This window comes from Vombatus ursinus, unplaced genomic scaffold, assembly GCF_900497805.2.
Source record: "Vombatus ursinus unplaced genomic scaffold, bare-nosed wombat genome assembly UNPS02000577.1, whole genome shotgun sequence".
Taxonomy (NCBI): domain Eukaryota; kingdom Metazoa; phylum Chordata; class Mammalia; order Diprotodontia; family Vombatidae; genus Vombatus; species Vombatus ursinus.
Window position 1 is genome coordinate 8,716,789 of NW_020940355.1, and position 22,638 is coordinate 8,739,426.

General features: G+C 38.6%; 1 protein-coding gene across 5 annotated transcripts in view; it reads left to right on the forward strand.

Moving 5' to 3' along the window:
- The window catches only part of ATXN1 (ataxin 1), a 492,208-nt gene that overhangs the window by 156,528 nt on the left and 313,042 nt on the right, over positions 1–22,638 (forward strand). For 4 of the 5 annotated variants that reach the window (XM_027875603.1, XM_027875900.1, XM_027875680.1 and 1 more), the window contains one exon: positions 6,776–6,919. The gene's annotated coding sequence lies outside the window, so the exon portion shown is untranslated. Of the gene's footprint in view, positions 1–2,915; positions 2,950–6,775; positions 6,920–22,638 lie in introns of all 5 variants that reach the window. The other variant, XM_027875756.1, reaches the window with a different exon arrangement.

Sequence of the window (22,638 nt, forward strand, 5' to 3'; positions counted from 1 at the left end):
ATTCCCCCCTTCCCCCTTCATGTTTTTAGGCGACAGCACCAAGTACTTTAAAAACAAAATGCAGTCACTTTGTTTATGTACCTTATAGCAAACAAATTGAAGCCTGAGAGCTTCCTCTTTTGAGAGGGGAATGTTCCCTCCCGTAGTTATTGTCTGGCTCCATTCCAATGGGTCTACCAGACTGAAAAGGGAAAGTACCAGTGATGTGATTAAATTGAGAGAGCCATATTGGAAAATGCTTAATTAAAACAGTGTGAAAACCTTACGGAACCCAGGATTTTATCCTGAATCCTCAGATAACCAAATTATTAGGCACCCAAAAAACAGGCATTAAAAAGAGGCATCGTGTAACGGGAAGAATGCTGTATTTGGAGTCAGATCCTGGCTCTGCTGCTTATCACTTGTGTGATTATGGCTTCACACTCCTCTTAAAATGATCACATTCTGGGACTTCGTCCACTGAGGTGAGGAGGGAACTCCTTTCTTATATCTGTGAAATAAAGGGGTTGGTGCCTGCCTGCTTTGGCAGTATATACATTAAAAAAGTGGGGGAGGGGGTTGGATATGATGATTTCCAAGGTTCCTTTTGGTTCCAAATCTTTTCTTTCCTATAATCCTTTTGTGAACTTTTCCAAAGGCAGATTATCCCAGTTCACAGGTTATCAGCTACTTTTCACTTTGCTGTCAGCCTATGACTGTTCTCCCTCCCACCTCCTCCATAGCAAGAAGCATTTCTTCTTTTGTGCACCCCTTGACTAATTGCAATGAAGAAGGTGCCTAAGCAAACCATAGTCTGAAAGGTAGAGCTACTACAAAATAGAAATCACATATGTGCAGAAGCCAAATAAAAGCTTTCTCTGAGGTGTTCTTGGTTTAGGATTGTCCATTTTTACTCTCCTCCCTCCTTTTTAATTTTAATAATCATAAATTGACCATATCTTATTTTATACTAGAGTTTTATACTCTTTGGGCCCTTATTAAATCAGTAAACCCTAATTCTTATTTGGACTCCCATCACATGGTAAAGTACCAAATGCTTTAAATTGGAGGTCATCTTAATCTGTTTTAAAATACATGGCTTTAAGTGCTACCATTGAGAATCAGGTTTGGGGAAGGAAAAGGAGGTCAACAAGGGAATCATTTCTTTTGACTCTTTCCAACATGTGTGGTGAAAGATTTGGTTGAGAAGAAGGTGAAAACCATTTGGTGAAGATATAGATATCTTTCACAAATACATTCCATGGATTGTCTACAGCTTCATTGATAGAGTGGGTGGGGCTATTTCTTTACCAAGATCTTTTCAAAGGTGTGCTCTACTCTGCTCTGCCCTGGTGGGGCCCTCCTTGTAACTGCAGCCTGAGTATCTAGGCTGTCAAGATTAGAATTCTGTGCGCCTCTGTGTACTTCCTCCTTTTTCTGTTTATTCCTTTCCATTTTTGCTAGCTCTGACACTCAGTTCTAGCAAATCAGGTCCACAGTAGGGAGATCCATATGGAGGCACCTAGTGAACATGGACCAGCACAAAGCTGAGAATTTTATCTAGGAGAAGATGTCCGTCAGCCTGGGGCTCTGACTCCTACTCTCTAATGGAAGGAGGGGAAGTACTGCTCTTTTGTGTTTCCCTCAAAGCTAATTGCAATGAAGTGCCAGAGCAAAACAAAATCTGAAGGATATAATTACCATAAAAGTCACATGTGTAAAGAAGCCAAACAAACCTTTCCGTGAGATATTCATTGTTTGGAATTATCCATGTTTCTGTTTCTCTCCTCTCTGTCCTTCTATCACCTTTTTTTCTTTTTCTGTCTCTCCCTCCATCTCCTCCCCCTCCTCCTTTTCTCTTTTCCTCCCAACTTTATCTCCAATCACAAATTGGCCTTATGATATTTTATACAATAATATTATACACTGTTGTTGTTGTCATTCAGTCATTTGATTGTGTTCAATTGTCTCTTCATGGTGTGCAAATTCCAGCATGGTCCCCTACCCCATAATTTTCTACATCAGAAAACTGAAATTTACAGAGGCTCATCTAACTCATCTAACATCAGAAAACTAATATAGGATAATTAAAGGAGCTAAAACTAGAACCCAGGTCTCCTAAATATCAGACCATAACTTTTTCCACCATACCTCACTGCCTGGGATTGGTCCCCAGTATAACCAGGAATTAATGGACATCATAAATACAAGGTGGACTTTTTTTAGATGTCTTACTGTTTTGCTCTCATTCTAGACTTCCTGCCCTCTTGTAGTGTTTTGTCCATTCAAAATCAAAAATAGGTTTAAGAAAAAAGCCCCCTCATATTTACCATATGGCTGGTGGTGAGAATAATGGTGAGTATCCATATTCACACTCTAGGACATAGGAAATGCCTTTATTTATATTCGTCACTCTGTGCCAGGTTTAAAGGTTTTTCTGTGTCATATAGAAAGAAAACAGTAACAGCTTAAGAGAAGAAAATGGATCTCTTGCCTCTTACAATGGTTCATCTGTGAAAAAATGAAAGGGTAGCCCAGAGTTTGCCCTTGGCCAAACTCCTATGAGTAAGTCTTGTCATAAAATAAGGAGTCCACAATCTTTTTGTGAAGAGAACTTTTAATTTATCTAAGGCTTTGCAATCACAAGGGGATGTGAAATAGGGTGGGGGGATGATGATAAAGATATGCTGGAAGAAAATCCTTAAGTAGTTAAAGTTAAGGGATACTACTGAAAGAGGGAGAATAGAGACATGGTTTAGAAGTGGCAGCCAATTTAGGACTCTGCCAGGTAAGACTTTGAAATCTACTGGAAGGAAGGAAACATACATTGATTAAGCTCTTACTGTGTGCCAAGCACTGTGCTAAACACTTTGCAAATATCTCATTTGGTCCTCACAACTTTGGAAGTAAGTGCTATTCTTATTCCCATTTTACAGGTGAGGAAACTGAGACTCAGAGTCACACAGTTAAGTAAGTATATAAAAAATTGAGCCTTTGGAAGTAAAAGTTGTGATAAAATGGAAAATATGAGTCATGCCATGGGTTCTGTAATTATTTAAAACACTGATGCTCTCTACTGGCAGATTAATTGTCACTAAGACACTGGGAAATATTGTAAGGGTAGAGGGAATTGACCCATGGATCTATGCTTATTTTTCATCTGCTAGTAAGAATAATGTGTGTATACAAATAGCATTGGATACATACTGTATCTTGAAACAGCGATGTGATGGAGGAGGCAGCATAGAGTAGTAGCTGAGCATTGACTGGGAGAGCTGAGTTCTAGTGTTGACTTAGACATTCACTTCCCTGTGCCTCAGTTTACAGTGTCTTCATCTGTAAAATAAGTGGGCTATACTAAATGAAAGGAAGGAAACAAGCACCTATCATGTGCCAAGCACTGGTGCTTTACAAATAGGATATCATTTGATCTTCACAACAGTTCTAGGAGGTAGGTTCAAATCATTACCCCCATTTTACAGTTGAGGAAACTGAGACAGACAGTTTAAATGACTTGCCCAGAGTCATACAGCCAAGTATTGGGATTTGAACTCTTTCTGTCTATGGGCCCAGCACTCTATCCACTGTACCACCTAGCTGCCACCTTCCAGCTTTAATATTGAGTAGTTTTGTTAAACTAATCTGAAAAAAATAAAAGGGGAACTCTACTTATCAGAAACAAGATGTGTATGTGCATATAGTTAAATACATTTTTTCGTCCTGAGACACATCCAGAGACCTGTCTGTGACTTGATGTTAGAATGTGTTTTTAGAAGGAAATTATACAACATGATTGTTTTAAAAAGTAATTTTAACATTTTTTTATGTAATCTGACATCTGGAAGTTAAAATGCTGAGTTTCATGCCATTAAAATAGAAATAATTATATTTTTATTGCTTTCTCTGACGATTGGCCATCACAGCCCTAGTGCTGTCAGGCCTTGTGTACTATTCTTAAAGTTGATCTAATTTTTTGCACCAGCATAAGTGTTATCCTGATGGAATTATTGGTAAATCTTTGTGGGGATTTTTTGTTCAGGTTTAGAGTTTTTCTTTGTAAACATTTCTGCAGTTTCTGTTTTTCTTTATTTGTTAATATGAGTGAGCATACCTTTGGATTTTCAGTATTTTATACTTCAAGCATATCTGATTTCCAGATGTGCATAATCCCTCTACTGATACAATCCTTACCTTAGGAGTGGCCTCCACATACAAATTGTGGCAGAAAACATTTCACCACTTGGTGGGCAAACTTCTTGTGATGAGCTTATCTGCTCTGAACTAGTCTGATCTCTAGACACCAGACCCATGGGCCTGTCCTCAAAGCCATTCTAACTTAGGAGAACTTAGGGGAATTTATGTTCTTCGGCGTTGACTCCTAGAACATGGGGCATCTTCATGTCATGCCATGAGGTGTGAAAGTGGGGATGTGATGTAGGCAAAATATATTACATTGCAAAATAAATATGACTACTGTATAAGGCCATGTTACAATTTAAAGGTCTGGTAATGATCTAGCTAGGGTCTTGAATTTGTTCTTACATAGCTTGTTTTCTCCTGTCACTCTACCAAATCCATAAAAAAAGGTATTAATGAACTAGATGAAAAATTGCTTACCTTGAGTTTTATAATTGAGCAAGTAGGTATAGAGGAGTCTTGATAATAATAATGATAATTGTTATTATAAATAACAACTAGCATTATTTTACATAGCACTTTAAAGTTTATAAAACTCTTTACATATTGATCTTCTTTACATTTGATCTCCACAACTCTGACAGGAAGGTGCTATTATTACTCCCATTTTACAGATGAGGAAATTGTGGCTGAGAGCAGTTAAGCAGCCTTCCTGAGTCACATGTCTAAGTGTTTAAAGCAGAATTTTAACTCGGGTCTTTTCTGTATAGCACTTTAAGGTTTGAAAAGCACTTCACAGATATCATCTCATTTTGTCCTCATAACAGCCTTGGAAAATGGGAGCTATTATTTTCCTCTTTTTTCTGATAAGGAAACTGAGGCAGGTAGCACTTAAGTGACTTGCCCAGTAAGTATCTAATGTCATATTTGAAAGCACCTGGCTGCCTTCTTAAGTAAAATGAAACAAACTATAGAAAGGAGAAAGAAAAAGTGGCATTAGTTTTGTAACCATGGCTCAAAAAAGGAGAAAAAGAAAGATTAATAAATCAGTAAAACATCTTGATAATAATAATTGGTCCTAACACAATTTTAAAATCTAAGAAATTATTACTGAAGTCATAAAAAAATCTCTTCATATACATTGTATGCATATGTATGTATCTATCCATATTTAACATTCTATGTGGTATACTGGGGGCAGCTAGATGGTACAGTGGATAGAGCACCAGCCCTGGAATCAGGAGGACCTGAGTTCAGATCTGGCCTCAGACACTTACTAGCTGTGTGACCCTGGGCAAGTCACTTAACCCTGCTTGCCTCAATTTCTTCATCTATCAAATGAGCTGGAGAAAGAAATGGCAAACCCACTCCAGTATATTTGCCAAGAAAAACCCCAAAAGGGGTCATGAAGAGTCAGACACGACTAATAACTAAACAAAACAAACAAAAAATGGTGTATCAGTTAAAGTATCAGACATAGAGTCAAAAAGACCCAAGTTTACAATTAATTCATAAAGTTTTATGGACTATTAATTAGACAAATAACTGAGTGACATTTATAGAGTTGCACTATTGTGGCCAGCAATCACTGGTAACTGACGAACATTGACCTCTGTTCTCTTTGCCTGGCAACAAAAACAATATATGGCAAACTTTTACAATTATTTGGGCTAAAAGCTCATGAAACTTGAATTATAATAACTCATTTCTGGCATTTGGATTTTGGCAGAAAGATTTTGGACAGTCAGTACTTCATTACTTATTCTTTCATGCCTTCGCAGGTTTTGTGAATTCCTGAAACAAGGATTTGGCCTTCAACTTTAGTGGGATAGAGTTTAATCTTATCTGAAGCCTTGTGGCTGCCACTCCATCCTTTATTTTTGTTCTTTGTTGTTGTTCAGTCATGGCCAACTCTTCCTGACCCCATTTGAGGTTTTCTTGGCAAAGATACTGGAGTGGGTTTGCCATTTCCTTCTCCAGCTCATTTTACAGATGAGGAAACAGAGGCCAGCAGATTTAAGTGACTTGCCCAGGGTCACACAGCTAGTAAATGTTTGAGGCTGGATTTGAACTCAGGTCTTCCTGACTCCAGTCCTGGCACTCTATCCACTATGCCATTGAGCTGCCCACATTAATAAGATCTTTTTAAAAATTTGTTATATGGAATTATTTTACTTAAAGCATTATTTTAAGAGGTTTCTTGTGATTTATAATCACAAGTGATTATAGTGATTTTTAATTCTTCTCCAGTAGGTCAAGAATCTCAGTTACATTGAGTGTGGAGACTCCTGCCTGTGATATGAGTCTCAGCTTGAGCCTATGGCTTAGTAGATGGTTTTGGAGAGTTGTTGTATCTGAAAAGTTCATCATCCTGTAGCCAACCTGGTCATAAGCCTCCCTGAACTTCTCTACAATGGGCCTTAAATGACAGACATATAGGCTTTCCAGTTTGATGAAAGCTGTGAGAGAGCTATGTTCCTTTGGAATATCCTCTGAGAAACTGGAATCACCTTCCTACTCTGATGAGAGGGAAAGAGAAAGATGGGGGAAGGAAGAGAGAGAGAGAGTCAGAGTCCAGCTAAAACCTGCAAGCTAAGTGTAATGAATTTTATTTTAGCTTTGTAATTCACTTTTTTTCTTTTGTCGTTGTATTTTACAGACTTGGGCAGTCAATATTTATTGAATTTCCCTTCTGCCACTGCTTTGTACTCAAGCAGCATCTGCCTGAAAAGACCTTCCAGGGAGAAAGAATTCACTGGTGATGCTCCCACCCTCTTCATCGTGATGAAAGCCCATCATACAGGTAACCCCCAGCCCTACCCCCACTCCAGCTCCGCTCCAGCTCTAGGCTACATCGCCATTTTGTTGTGATGACTTTGGTGTGCTAATGTAAAATCTTCCAGATGTACCACATTGATATCAAACATGGCTGGTAAAAATCAAGGGGAACTGATTTTGAGTGGTTAGATAGGAACGTGGCTGATAAGTCAGAGAAACAAAAGGTGTTTTTCCTCTTTTCTCAGCAGTGCCTAATTCTATATCCTGCGTGTCTGCGATAATAAAATTTTACTTCTTTTAAAAGTGATGGGCAGAATAATAAAGCCCATTACTAAAGAGCATCAGTGTTTGTTTATGCAAACAGTTTGTTTATGCAAATAGTTTTGAAATCTTTAGTCAGTGGCAGTTTATGGGACCTTGAAGGTAAGAGAGTAGCAATGCAAACAAATTTGTGATTGATCCTCAGACTCTGTTCCTCCTTGACCCTGCACAGGTCTATCCTCAAATCTAGATTTCTCTCCCTTCTCATTCCTGCCTGATAGAATCCTTTACTTCCTTCAAAGTGTAGTTTCCATATCAGAGGTATTTCCTAATCTACCCCTCACTGCAGTTGTTAAGGTTTTCTTTGGGATTATTTTATATCACTTTATATATAGTTTGTATTTAAAAATCTGTATAGATGTTTACTTCTCCAGTAGAATGGAAAGTCTTTGAGGGCAAAGAATGTTTCATTTTTGTCTTTGGGCTGAGCACAGTGCCTGGTTCATTGTTGGTGGTCAGTAAACATTTGCCCAATAGAATGGAAACTTCAGAGCATTTCAAATAGAAATAGAAGCAGATTTTTCATTTGGCATATTCTTGATTTATTTTCTAGGGTTTCTTTCAGGACTTTCAGGGACTGTATCTTGACTAGGTCTGCTGTCTACTATTTTCACCACTGTGCCCTTTAAAGCACCCAGATGGGTAAATGATGGAGTTATTGATCTAGTCACTGTGGTCAACCTTTGAGAAACTTCTTTGTACAGTTTCCAATGACAATTCAGACTTGGCCTGCTTGTCCAAGAACTCTGGCCATCCTTTCAACATTCTTCATGCTGATTTCTTACTATCCAAATAAACAAACAGAACAACCACAGAAAATTAAATTAATGTATTACTTTAAGTCTCAAAATGGAGGAAATACAAAAGTTGAGGCTATCCTAGAGTTATTTACTTTTCCATTATTTACTGTGCTTATTATGAATTGTTGAATTTGGAGGCACACTTACTAATTAAAGTCAATACAGAAATGTGAGGAAGAGAGACAAACATTCATAAGTATAAGACTAAAGTTCTGAGATCAAGATCTCAGTCAATCAATAAGCATTTATTAAGCACTTACTATGCCAGGCACTGTGCTAAGAACTTGGGATACAAAGAAAGGCAAAAACATTCCCCACCTTCAAGGAACTACAATCATAATAGGTGAGACAGCATTCAAATAACTATGTGCAAACAAGACATAGACAGGATAAATTGTCTTCCTCTGTAACTCTGATTTCTTCTTCTTCTTCTTTTTCTTCTTCTCTTCTTTCTCCTCCTCCTCCTCCTTCTTCTTCCTCCTCTTCTTCTTCACCTGGACCTCTTTCATTGGTCTACAAAACTCCCTTTACCAATACAGATCAATAACTGTTCCTTAATTTATCAATCCTAGATTTCTCCGTGGGACACTGTGTGACTTGTCCAGGGTCACACAGCCAGTGTGTCAGAATCAGGACACTTTCTAATTCCAAGGCCTGGCCTCTTACCTGTTCTGCAAAGTTGTGTCTGACTCTTTTATTATAGTATAATAGTGGTTGTTCCTTAGCTTTCTCCTGACCCTGCTAAGGTAGTATCCATTGCAGGGATGAGTGGTACTTTTAATCCTGACTGACACTTATGGAGCCAAGCAATGCCTGGGACTCAACTGACAGGCATGAGATTAAAATGAAATGCCTCACTTTGACTCTGGGGCATGGAGAGAGAGCCAGAGAGATATACATACAGAGACAGAGAGAGAAACAGAGAGACAGAGAGAAAGAGGGCGAGGGAGAAAGAGGGAGAGGAAAAAGGAGAGAGAGAGAAAGAGTGAGTTGGCTGCATGGTCAGCTCTTCAGAGTCGCCCATTGGATGGAGAAAAGTAAAGAAAATCTTGGGTAGGATAGGGTTAAGCCTTGAATGCTACTCTCATACCTGCTAAGAATAGTTCTTTACGAAGGCAGTATATGAGAGGAATCACTGTGTGGTAGAAAGAAGATTTACTTTGGAGTCAGAGGACCTGGGTTCAAATGTTTCATCAGTTGCTTGGTAAAACATTTCTTGTCCTCATTTTCCTCATCTGTGCAATGAGGAAGTTGGATTTGATAATGCCTAAAGTCCGTTTCACCTCTAACTCTATGATCCCGTGAAGGGAAGAGAGAAAAAAAGGGGGAGGGAAAAAGGGCATAGCTGCAGAGAGGAGGTGAAGTGGGTAACAAGAGAGGTGCAGAGTGCTACCTATAGCATCATAGAGCTTTTGAATGTTATACCCAGAAGAAGAATCCTTCAAGATTCTTTAATCCAGTCCCATCATTTTACTGATGAGAAAACTAAGAACCTGTGACATGATTACACGATCTTAAGTCTAGTGGTCACAATCTGCCTCAAATTTAGGATATCATATTTATAATTGCTGTGGGTAAATCCTCTTAACACGGTGATTTAATATTTGTTTGACAGTGCTATTTCCTTCTTATCGTGTGCATTTGTTAATGAAATAAGCTTCCAATGATATCTTAGTATCCAGAGATTATCTCATATGTCTCTCATCATACCTAAATTACAGCTTAAGTTTGAGGAAGAAACAGACCCCACTTCTGCAATTTACATGTTATACATGTCATTCAACATCCTATTTATGTGTGTTCCCTAAGCCTGTCTGTCCCCCATTAACTACTATGTATTGCCTTCTCATCTCTGCCATTCAGAATCCATAATTTTCTTCAAAACTCAGCTCAAATGCCACCTTCTCAATGAGGATTCCTCTTCCCACAGCTGTGGGAGCTTCCTCCCTTGAAATTACCTTGTATTCATTTTGAATATAATTATATTTACATGTGGTCATATCCTATAAAATGTAAACTCCTTGAGGGTTTGTCTCGAGGGCTGAGTTGGCTTCCTTGTAGGAGATACTGTGAAAGAGAATATGAAGAAGGGTCTTATAGACACCCTTTTGCATTCAGGGAAGTCATCATTCTCCTTCCACCTACCTACACATATAAAAGGGAAAGCTGTGTAACTACAACTCATTCATTCATTCATTCATTTATCCGACAATTATTAAGTTCCTGCTGTGTGTTGAACACTGTGTTGGGGAGGGGGACAGGGGGAGAAAGATACAAAATTTAGATAAGACACAGTCACATCCTTCATGAAACTTGTAACCTAAACCAGGAGTTGATAAACTCTTGCTTTAGGACCTAAAAAGCATTCTTAGCTAGTGGCTTCTATGAAAAATGGGTAGGGGGTCTAGATTTGGCTCTAGGCTTATACCTTCCTGACCTCTGGTCTAAACTAATGGAGTTAGATCATATTTTGGTTGTTGAAAAATGAGAGAAAATGGTTAAATGGTTAAATGTTTATCTGGCATCATGATGGTCATTACATATGGCATTTTAATATTTATCTAATGCTTTCTGCACAATAGCCCTGTGAAGGAGGTATTGTAAGCATTTTAACCTCATTTTCCAGATGAGAAAACTGAGGATCAGATTGCTTAAATGCAGAGATCATAGATTTAGATCTTGAAGGGGTCTTCGAGGTCACTTCAGCCAAACCCCAACAAAAATTTGCCAAGGTCATACACACCTAGTAAGTGTCAGTTAGGATTTGAACTTGTGTTTCCTGACTATAAGTGCAACATTCTTGTCATGCTGCCATGTTGCCTGTATTCAGTTATTTTAATTGAGGAATTTTTCCCTTAATGAAGTCAGTCAAGGGGATTGGGATAGGGACTAGATCTGAAATTAAATTGTTAAAGGAAACTCCCAGATGAGGAAACTCTCTGTATATAGAGGCAGCTGGTGGCACAGTACATAGAATGCTGGGCCTAGAGTAAGGAAGACATGAGTTCAAATCTGACCTCAGACAAACACTGGCTATGGGACTCCAGGCAAGTCATTTCATCTCTCTGCCTCATTTTTTTTGCCTGGAAAATGGAGATAAGAATAGCACCTACTTTACAGGGTTCTTGTTTAGATCAAATGAGATAAAGTATTAACACAGTGCCTGACATGTAGTGGGTCCTACATAAATGCTCATTTCCTTCTCTTCTCCCATATCAGTGATGATTGGTACCTTTTTTGCAACTTAGAGTCTTCATTGCCTGTACACTTTAAGTAACTTGCCTAGTCACACAAGTCATTATAGGTCAGAGGCAGCACTTGAACTCAGGTCTTCTGGGTCCTGAGGCTACTAGCTCTCTATCCACTATATGTCATACTTCTTTGTAAAGTCAGTCAAACCAGTTCTAAATACAGAAGCTTCTTTAGTTTGGCCTAAGATTCAGCTCGAACTGAAAACAACTGCATTTTTTCCTTTGCATTAAAACATTAACATTTTGATTCTTAATTTAAAAGCTATATGCCTTCATTATTCCTTTTAAGCAGAATTCTGTGACTTTCTAGGTCACAAATCATTCTTTTTTCCTAGGATCATTATAGAAATTGAAGATCAAAAGCGCTTTTTTGTACTTAAATTCCACTTACATCTTTTATGTTACTATGGCAAAAATATCACTTTTTGGACTCTTTTTTTTCTTCTGACTCTAGCAACTCTTCTTGTATCCGTCTCTCACCACTTTCTTCTCTTTACCTTTCTTCTGTTCATTCCCCTATATTGCTTGGGAACACCTCCCAAGTTATGACACCCTCTCAGTATTAGAAGGGACCTCAGAGACAAGCCAGACTTGTACCTGAGCAAGAAGCCTTTCCAACAACATGGGTGATACTTTGCTTCAAGATCCCCTAGTAAGGGGAAAATCCATTTGCCTTCCAAGGCAGTCTTTTCCACTCTGGTACAACTAATTGTTACAAAGACTTTCCTTCCAAAGCTGTATTTGCCTTTATGTAACTTGCAGTCATTGCTTCACAATCTATCCTTTGGTGTCAGGCAGGACAAGTCAGATCATCCTTGCAGATTATAGCCTCAAATACTGGCCCCTGCCTAGAACTTTCCTTTTCTTGGCTAAACTTCCTTATTTCCTTCAGTTGATTCTCACGTGGCATAATTTTGAGGCCTTCAACATTCTAATTGGCTCTCTTTGGACATTCTCCAACTTATTCATGTCTTTCCTGTGATGAGGTGCCCAGAACTGAGCACAATACCACAGGTGTGGTCCAGCTGGGGCAGAGTGCATTGAAACAATCATCTCCCTAGGCCTGAACACTATGACTCTATTTACATAGCCTAATTTTGCATTGAGTTTCTTGGTTTCCGTATCTAGGCATTTTGGTGTCTGAGTTGATTTACATTATGAATTCATATTAAGCTTGTAGTCCAGTAAAAACTCCAGATTAACATTCAGTCCAGTCTATTCTCCCCCTTGGTGGAGGGGGCATGATACCATGTTTTGTGTTTTTTGACAAGTCTGTTTCTCTAGCAAAGTGAAATTTTCATATTTGAAAAAACTTTGGTACATATGACTCTTTCCATGAAGGCACAACCTTTACAAACTGTCTTGAAATGTATTTGAGGTTTAAAATAATTTGCCAGCTTAGGTATAAACCAATTTACTCTTTGAAAGTTTTGTACAAGACATAATTGACCCCTTCACTAATGCACACAGAGCCACAAAAACTCATATAGGATAATGTAGATCATTTTATCACTTACATAGTAAAACATTATTGAAAGATGGTATCTAAAGCAACTTTGTTGGCCTTCTGCATGGACCTTAATAGGCAGAGAACTTCAGTGATTTTTTTTTTCCCTCGGATCCAGTCCTGCTTTATGTATTGACAAACCTCATTATTCAGAGCAAAGGGCATTGAGCACAGATTGTCCACACGGCAGTTCCTGTACTTGGTGTTGCTTTCCAAAACCATGCACATCTTACAATAGTATCTTAGGGCTGGAAGTGCCATTAGAGGTGTTCTAGACAGAACCTTCTCCTTAAACCTGCTATGGCACTTCTACTCTTCATTCTGCTAGTGACCTTGCCTCTTACTTTACCAAGACAAATTGTTGCTGTTGTGATTGTTGTTCAGCCGTTTCATTTGTGTCTGACTCTCAACAAGAGCTTCCTCTTGGGGCAGCTAAGTGGTGCAGTGGATAGAGCACCGGCCCTAAAGTCGGGAGGACCTGAGTTCAAATCCGGCCTCAGACCAAACACTTGACACTTACTAGCTGTGTGACCCTGGGCAAGTCACTTAACCCCAATTGCCTTAAAAAAAAAAGAGCTTCCTCTTCAGCCCTCCTTGTCTCACATCACTCAGACATCTTCCCCCCCCCCCCAATCCCTTCACTCTAGTTTCAGATGAAGGGGGTAATCCATTCTTCAACTTGCTAAAGCAATCCTGGACATGTACTCTCATTCCCATCTCCTTCCATTTTCTCCACCAGATTGCCCCAGCTATCTTCTCCACTCTCTCTTTTCTTCAGTCTTTCCTTATGTACTGACTCCTTCCATGCTGCCTACAAACAACCTTTGCACAACCTTCTGTTGACTCTGTATTTATCTTGTATGTACTTGGTTATTTACATTTTTCCCCTCTTTAGAATGTGAGCTTCTTAAGCGGAGGGACTGTTTTGACCTTTCTTTGTATCTCTAGTGCTTGGAACTGTATTTGGCACATAGTAAGTGCTTAATAAATATGTTTTGATTGCTTGATTGGCTGGCCTATGGCTATCCAACTTTTCCTTCATCACTTAGTTTTGTTGCTGTTGAAATAAGATATCAGTCATCAATTTTTGACAGTCATTGTTAGCACATACTTTGAAAATAACGTAAAGGGCTTGTGGTTTTGGGGTTCAGACTATTAGGTCTAAGTCATCAAGAAACAATAGTCTTATGCCCCATGGGCCAGTTGGTGCTCCAACAAAACTGAATCGGTGAATATATGTGCTCACTGACCTTTTCAGTAAGGTTAATCAAGGCAGCACCTGTTGCCTATGGTCTGCCCAAAGGCTGTTGCTGCTAATGATATTCTCCAAATTGCATCTCTTCCCCTACCCATTCCCACCAATTATTTCTCTGCCAAGGACCATTTGCTCTTCTTCACTTTTCTCCCCTCTTTCTATTGCCTCTCCTTTACTTGGGATCTTAATAAGGTGTAACAGCACCATGGTTCCAGGTTGAAACTTTTATCTGCCAGTACAGCATGATAGAGTATCAATTACTATGAATCTTCTAAGTGCCTTTTTGGAATGCCCAAATATTTGATGGTATTGGGCCAGGGTTCTTACCTTGTGCGTCTTACCCTGTGATCTGTTCACTTCTTAAGAAACTTTTTTTTTTGATAATGTTTGTGATTATAATTTATTTCTGTGTATTCTATCAATTTTATTTTATTCAAGCCTATCTGTTTCATTTTATGCATTGAAAAGCATTATTCTGAGAAGGGGTCTGTAGGCTTTATCAGATTATCAGATCAAGATTGTCCTTCTAGTAAAACACGAAAACTCCTGACACGGTGAGAAGAGGTGGTCTTGCAAGTAGGACACTTGGGTCCTGTCCCTGCTTTGGCCATTAACTGGTCTTGTGTTTTTATACAAGTCATTAAACCCTCCCTGAGCCACTGTTTTCTTATTTATAAAAGCAATAATAAATAATAGTTAGCATTTATACAGTACTTTAAAGTTTGCAAAGTTCTTTACAAATATGACAAATAGAATTTTATCCCCGCAACAACCCTCTGTGCATCCACAGAGCATTCCTCAGTAGTGCCTTCCCATTGTAAAAGGATTAATAATAACACAGGTAGGTGCTATTGTTACCCCTATTTTATGGGTGGGAAAACTGAGTCAGACAGAGGTTAAGTGACTTGCAAAGGATCACACAGCGATTGAATATACAAGGTCAAATGAACTCAAATCTTCCCAACTCCACATTTAGCACTCTAACTACTATGCCACCTAACTGCCTCTGAGTATTTATTAAGCACCTACCGTCTGCCAAGAACTGCGCCAATTGCTAGGAAAACAAGGGCAAAGAAAGGAACAGTACCTACTTTAAAGGAGCTTACATTCAGATGGGGAGATGAAAAATAAATATAAAAATATATATACAGTGTGAATAAATACAAATATGCAGATAGTCATTAAATACAAGTTTGGCAGGGAGGGCACTAGAGGTTGGGAGAATCAGGAAAGACTTCAGGCAGAATATAAATCCTTGAGCTGTATCTTAAAGGTGGGTTTGGGAGGGGAGAAGGAGAAACTTTATGAGGTAGAGATAAAGAGAGAGTACATTGCAGGCATATGGGATGACCAGTGCAATGGGGATGAGTGGAGTGTCATGTGTAAAGAACAGAGAGATGGCCAGTTTGGATAATAGAGTGGGAGAAAAGGTATAGACAAAGAGTAATGCCTAATAAAGGAGGAAAGATCAGTTGGAGTCCAATTGTCCATGGCTTAAAAAGATGACTTTTTTCAGCTTGAAAAACTATTTATTCGTGTACTTCTGAGGCTACTTCTAGCTCTTAAAAAAAATTCCACGTTTTCTGTTTTGTAACTCTATTCCTTAATGTTTCAGGGTCCTTGCAGAGTATTGTTTATGTAACTTCTCTCTGCATTTTAGTTTGTTAGGTTTTTTTTTCCCCCTTCTTTGTTTCTTTCCTCCTGCATGCTCAGGTGGAGCTAATGACCAGCTTCTCCCAGGATGATGATATAAATACTCCTTTCAATTGCAAATCCTCTTCTCCCCAAGTACTTGAGATTGTAAACTGATATACAAACCATACAGAGGGATCTTCACTTCCCTTGCCACTGAAATCCATCCATCTCTGGAGTAAATTTGGCAGTTGTTTAATAGCCAAGCTGTAATACTCATTTTGACAGTTTAGGCAAAGGAGTGAAACAGAAATAGCGGTTTCCAAAATAAATCCAATTAAAACAGAAGGGAGAGTTAAGTTAGGGAGAGGATGGTGTACCCCCAAGTCAGCTTCTCTCTTTTCTGTTTAAATTAGGTAGATTTCAGCTTCAGAAGCTTTAATGAAATCCTTTTGCAATGGGAAGGCACTACTGACGCAGGCTGTGGGGATGCACAGAAGGCAATTTGACCTCCAGTCAGGAATCTCTCATATATACCAAAATATTCAGGCTCATCTAAGATCCCATAGTACCATAGCTTTTGTTTTCCCCATATCTTTTCTGTGTGCTAATTATCAGGTTCTGTGTGCACATAAATAGCTCCTATTTTTATAACCAGCCTCCTCCCCTTGCCCGATGCATGCAATATTGTCACCACTGAGTATTTTAGGACATCAGGATTCACTGGCATAGAGGTTGTGGGTAAGTATCGCAATTGTAGGAGGGCATCATTCGAATTTGGTTCAGTGCGGAAGAAACAGCAGAGTAGACTGGAGAGCCTTCTGTTTATATGTTTGGAGATTCTGGAGATCAGCTGTGAAAGGAAAGGAGAAATTGGAGGAATTCTGGGAAAGGACGATCATGAAAAAGTACCTGACAAGTTGAATGGAGCTTGGGTAAAAATTTCGAATTCTGCTGGAGTGTGACCAAAATGCTAGAATTATGGTACAATTTAGAAAAAAAGAACAGAACTAGTCAAGGGTGAAACTAAAAAGATTTTAGTACAGGTTATGGGAGTCTTAAAAACCAAAGGAAAGCTTTAGCCTTCTAGTAAACACGAAAATACAGGTCCACAAAATCATTTTACTAGTAACATAAGAAGGAATAATGAAGCCCTGTTTCAAAGTCTGTGAATACTGCTCTCTATTTTAAAATGAAGACTTTAGGGAAGAACGAATGGTAAGGAGAATAGCAGGTGAGGGAGTAATATTATTTTTTACACTGGAGAACTATAAGAGGAATTTGGAGATTGTAAGATACAGGCAAAATCGGCAAGGAAGTATGCATAAATCTGTTTTTGATCCAGTTGTGAAATGCAATCAGAGTAGATTCAAAGCAGAATCAAGGAAGGAAGATGGTGTGCAGTTTAAAAAATGTCTGCAAGGTCCATTAGTGTTTACAATAGACTATTAGTGACTGTAATAGAAACCACCAAAGTAAACTTTACCTTAAGTCAAGATCTAAATGCCTATGCACAGAACAATCTATTAAAGATGACTGCAAAATCAACGTATATTTTTGCATACATTTCCTTTTTTCCTCAATTTTTATTCCTAAGATGTTAAAAAAAGGTATTCTGTTGAGTTTTGTAACACAGTGTTCTGTATGTAGTACCCACTCTCCTACTGAAATAGAAACCAAATTATTTGATGGTGAATACTGCATCTGTATAAGTCTTGAATTACAAGATGAAAGAAAGTGGAAGAAAGGCAGTTGATTCAATTTTTACTTATGATATCATCTGGCTTAATTGAATAATCCTCATTTAAAGAGGTCTGAACAGGAAAGGGTGGGGTACTGTGAATTATGAACAAGAGTTAAATTGAGTAGGATGCTGATAGATATAAAAATTGAAATGGAGAAGGTACAGCCCTGTAGATCTTCAGAAAAAAAAAAGTGTGGGCTTACAGGCTGAGGTTCTCTTTTATGCATCAACCCATCTGTCTCGTTAGTTTCTGTCTCTTAATCACAGACTCCATGAAGTGTCTACTTGTCTTTTTTTAGCTTTTTATCTTGATCTCCCACAAAAGTTAAGGAAAGGAAATCAGTTCAGTTGGATTACATACTGTGTGTGTATGCACGTGCATGCCAGAGAAGGGAAACTAATGTTAGGAGTATGTAATCATATCCATATGCTAGTGCTTGCATATGTGTTCAAGGGTGTTTATAGGTACGAACGTTGAGAGTCAGCTGTGAGGGGATCTCTACTTTTGAGTCAGACACTGGGTTCTGATTCTGCCCCTTCCACTTATCACTTGTGTGGCCTTGGGTAAGTCACAACTCCTTTGGACCAAAGTTGCCACCGCTGTAGAATGAGAGATTTGGATTAGAGGACTCCAAGGGCCCTTTCAGCTCTAAATCTATGATCCCTACAAGTCTGTAATACACTGCATAGGTTGAGTCTAATGAATGCATTGTGGCAAGGCAAAGACTCAGGCTGACATTCATTAGGAATTAGCCATGTGAAGCAGAGAAAGCAAATGCTTTCAGCATTTACTATCATAAAGTACATGATGATGTAACATGCTGCCTGTGTGTATGTGCAGAAGAGTTTGCTTATTCATCGTTTAGAACAATAGTGGGAGTTAATATTTAACAGATTTAAACGTCAATAAAAGCCTGAGAGTACAAATTCTCTATTGTGAGGAGCTCGGCAGTAAGGTACTGTACTTTATTCAGATGTGTCTCTGCTTGCTTGGAATGCAAAATGCTTTGAATAAAGGATGGTACAGAATACAATTTGTGGCAGAAAATTTGCCCCATCATTCAGGATGTTATCATTTGGGGTGTTTGTGGGGTTGAACTATTTGCCTGTAGAAAAGCACAACTGTTAGCAAATTAGAGTAGAAGTACATTAAAATGAAATTGCAGAAGAAGCTCAGTGAGTTCTTTTCTGATTGAGAATACCTCTTATTTCCTCTTCATTATTCCCTGTGAAGGAAGAAGAACTATAGAGTTTGGATTTGAAAATTGGATTAAAATAAATGACTTTTGAGAGTGTTTTTTTAAATTATTATTAGCCATTTCCTGCTTTTCTATTAAGCCATACAGATATTGAAGGCTGTCAGTGTTTAGAATATTCATTCATTCTGAAAGTCGAATAAATATTTGGCTTGTTTAAAATGCTTAGGATTGGCACAGGAATTGTCCAGTGGGTCATTAGCAACACTTAGGCTCCATCTCTTTGAGGCAAATGAAATACAGTATAGAGCAAAGGGGCTGTAGTTTGTGGTCAGGGGAATCTCAGTTTGGATCTTGGCTTTATCACTTATTACCCTGTGTGACCTTAGCCAATTAATTTTACTTTTCTGGACCTTAGTTTCTTCATCTGTAAAATGAGAGAGTTGTTAGGCTTGATGGGATTAAATCCCTTCCAGCTCTAAATCTGTGATCTCATGAAATGTATGGTATTACCAGACTTCAGATTTCTTATTTGCCCTGTTATGTGGAGGAGTCACTAAAGGACTAGTCTTAAAGTCAGGAAGATCTGGGTTCAAGTCCTTGATTCTTCTACATACCAGCCTTGTGATCCTGGGTTAGTTACTTAACTTCTCAGTGGCCCCCAGGCAACTCTAAGATGATAAGTGACAGAGAAGGTACTGTTCTGCATCTGTGGGTAGTATTTTCATATGGGAAGGTTCCTAAACTAATGAAATTACAGATCTGGGCCAATTTACAAAAATATATACTTATCTCTTCTACAAGCAAGGTAGATTCATGAGACCTGGCTTTTCATCATGGTTCTCGACTTACACAATGGAGGACCTTCTCTGGAGCTTTTGCAGTAGGTAACTACACCAGTCATCTAGGGCTAGGTTGATGGGTGTTTGGGGACAGGAGGTGGTGCTTCCCACTTTAACCATATAGTGACTGGGAAAGGAGAGCAGAGTAGGATGGCGGAAACTCAGAATAGGACTAGACTACGTAACACCAACTAAGCAGTTCCCATTGACTTCTAGGAGAACCCATAGCACTTGAGGGTGCTTGTATGAAGGAAATGGCCTTAATTGAGCCCAATGTTAGCGCTAATTCGTACTACCTACTCCTACAATGGCTCCCAACTGTTTTAGATAGAAACTACCCTAGAAGAAATAAACTTGCCTGAAATAATCTTTTCCTTGAAACATCTTGTCATGGAGTTCCATTTTGAATTCTTAGGGATTGTACCTATATAATAATATCTCCATTTCCTGTGTAACTGATTCTTAATTACCAAAAGCTTGACAATATGTAGCATCTCTTGTTTGAGGCAGTACAGTATGGCAGAATCATCTGTAAGATGAAAGGGATGGACTAGAGGATCTTTAAGACACCTTCCAGTTCTGAAACCCATGAGCTTACAATCTGAACCTGAATGGAAATTTTGAAAAATAGTCTATAATTTTGGATTGTTTAGCTAGTTGCCAACTCAATATTTATTTCTCCTACTTGTTCAAAGCTTAATACATGGCCTAACCTGATTCCTGACTATCAATTCAGTTACAACATAAGCATGATTCCTGTGTTGTTGTGCAAAGACCACTGGAACTGAGTTCAAATTTAGCCTTCACACTCGCTGGCTCTGTAACTTTGGGCAAGCTAATTTCTTTGATCCTAAGATTCATTGTCTGCAAAATGAAAATAATAATGCTTACATTACCAATGTCATAAGGTTGTTGTTGGGGAAACAAGGTAAACCTTAAATGCTATTTAGATGAGTTGCCCTAATTGATAGCTACATTGTTTCAGCAAGCATTGATAGAAGCACTATGGGGAAAATGAGAGAAACAGTAGAGGCCTTAAACATGGATTTTGCTCTCAAGAAACTTATAGCTTAGTTAAGGAGACAAGAAGGACCCATATAAACAAGACAATATGTAATCAAGTGCTGAATGGAGTAATATACCCTATAAATGGAGTAGTTCAGAAAAGGCAGAGTTGAGTTTAGAATTGTAGTTCCTTGAGTGCAGAGATTTTATTTTATTACTTTAATCCCTTCTTAGAGGCTATAAAACTGATCTCCGTCTTCCAGAACGAGTAGGATTTTGATAGAGAAAAAGGGAAAAGGAGATTTCAGTCAGAGAAGGAACATAGACAAAGACATAGCAGCAAGAATTAGCATGGAGAGGAAATAATAAATTGGAGAATATTTTAAAGGAAGAATCAACTAGTCTCAATGGCAGCCTAATTATAGGTTATTGAAGGAGAGGGAAAGCAATTTTTAATGATTACAATACTTTTAGCCCAACAGACTTTTTGCTTAATATGATGGTCAGATCCTGAAGTACCATTGGATTGGGGAAGGACAAATGTCTGGATTTTCAAAACAGGAAAGAGAATTGAATCAACATAGTGGCAGGGTCGGGGAACCTTAGGCCTGGAGGCCACACATGGCCTTCTAGGTCCTCAGATGTGGCCTTTTGACTGAGTCCAAGTTTTACAGAACAAATCCTTTTATTCAGGGGATTTGTTCTATGAAGTTTGGATTCAGTCAAAGGGCTGCACTTGAGGACCTAGAGGGCCACATGTAGCCTCAAAGCCACAGATTCCCCATCCCTGGTTAGGCACTGATTCCTGGTAGGAATCTTAGAACAGATCATTAAAGAGATGGCTCAAGAACACCTAGAAAAGGAAGAAGGAATCACAAAGAGCCAAGAAAATGTCACCAAGAACGACTCTTCACCAAGAGAAGGTCATGTCAAACTACCTTTATTTACTTTTATTGACAAGACTGTTAAAACAGTAGATCATAGGAATACTTTAGAAATACCCAGATTTTAGCAAAGCATTTGATAAAGTATTTCATGCTATTCTTTTAAGAAAAATAGAGAGATGTGACCTGAATAGGAATACAAGATAAATGGATTCAGAATTGGTTGAATCGCTAGACTCTGGATAGCAGACAAAGTCACCTTAGCTCTTTCTGTGCAGCGACCTTTGGGTTGCTCCTCACTGTTTGGTGGCCTTGAAAAGAAGCATGTTACAGTGGAAAGAGCCTTGCCTTCAAACCCTTCTTCATATACTTGTTGTGTAACCTTAGACGTCATCTAACCTCTTTAGGCCTCAGTTTTTTCATCCATAAAATGAATGGGTTAGATTAGATGGCTTCTGAGGTCCCATCCAGGTCCAGACTGTAGAATCTTGTGGTCTGTGGATAAGGATGTCAGGGGTCTAACACATCCTTGTCTTCAGATAGGAAGGGAACCCCATGCCCCAAAGGCAAAATGCTTGCCTACTTATTCTGTAGCAAATGAGACTTTGGAAAAATGGTCCTCCTGTTGCTACCATCTGCTCCAGTATTGTAGGTACATACACATTGTGCACAATCATTTTGTGTAGATTTGGATATGTATCTATTATAAAGACTAGCAATGATATGATTTTCATATTGATATGGTGAAATGAAGTTGAGGACCAATTGGATAATGGAGAAGTGCCACACATTACAAATGAGGAACTGTGCAGGAGAAGAGGGATAATGTATGACTAGAAAAGAAGATAGACTGGTCATGTAAGGAGAGCTGGGGAAAACCAATGGACTGCCAAGTGCTTCAGTGGTATCTGTGGAACATCAAGAGAAAACCTAGATGTTCTTAATGGAACATCATTGAGAAAACCTCAATATATTAACTTGAGTCCATTATATTGCTAACATACCCTCCCCTAATCCCTTTTGGCATGATTTTGGGGAAGATACAGATAAGACTCTCCCCAGATCATCAAGTATGTGTGAGTTAGTCTTGATCAAATGAGATAATAATTGTAGAGTATTTAGCACAGTACCTGGCATATAGCACTATATAAATGCTAGCTATCATCATCATCATCATCATCATCATCATCATCATCATCATTAGATTGCAAACTCCTTGAAGACAAAGATTGTCTTTTGCTTCTTTTTGTATTCCCAGCAATTAGTTCAGTGCCTGGCACATAGTAGGTGTTTAATAATGTTTATAA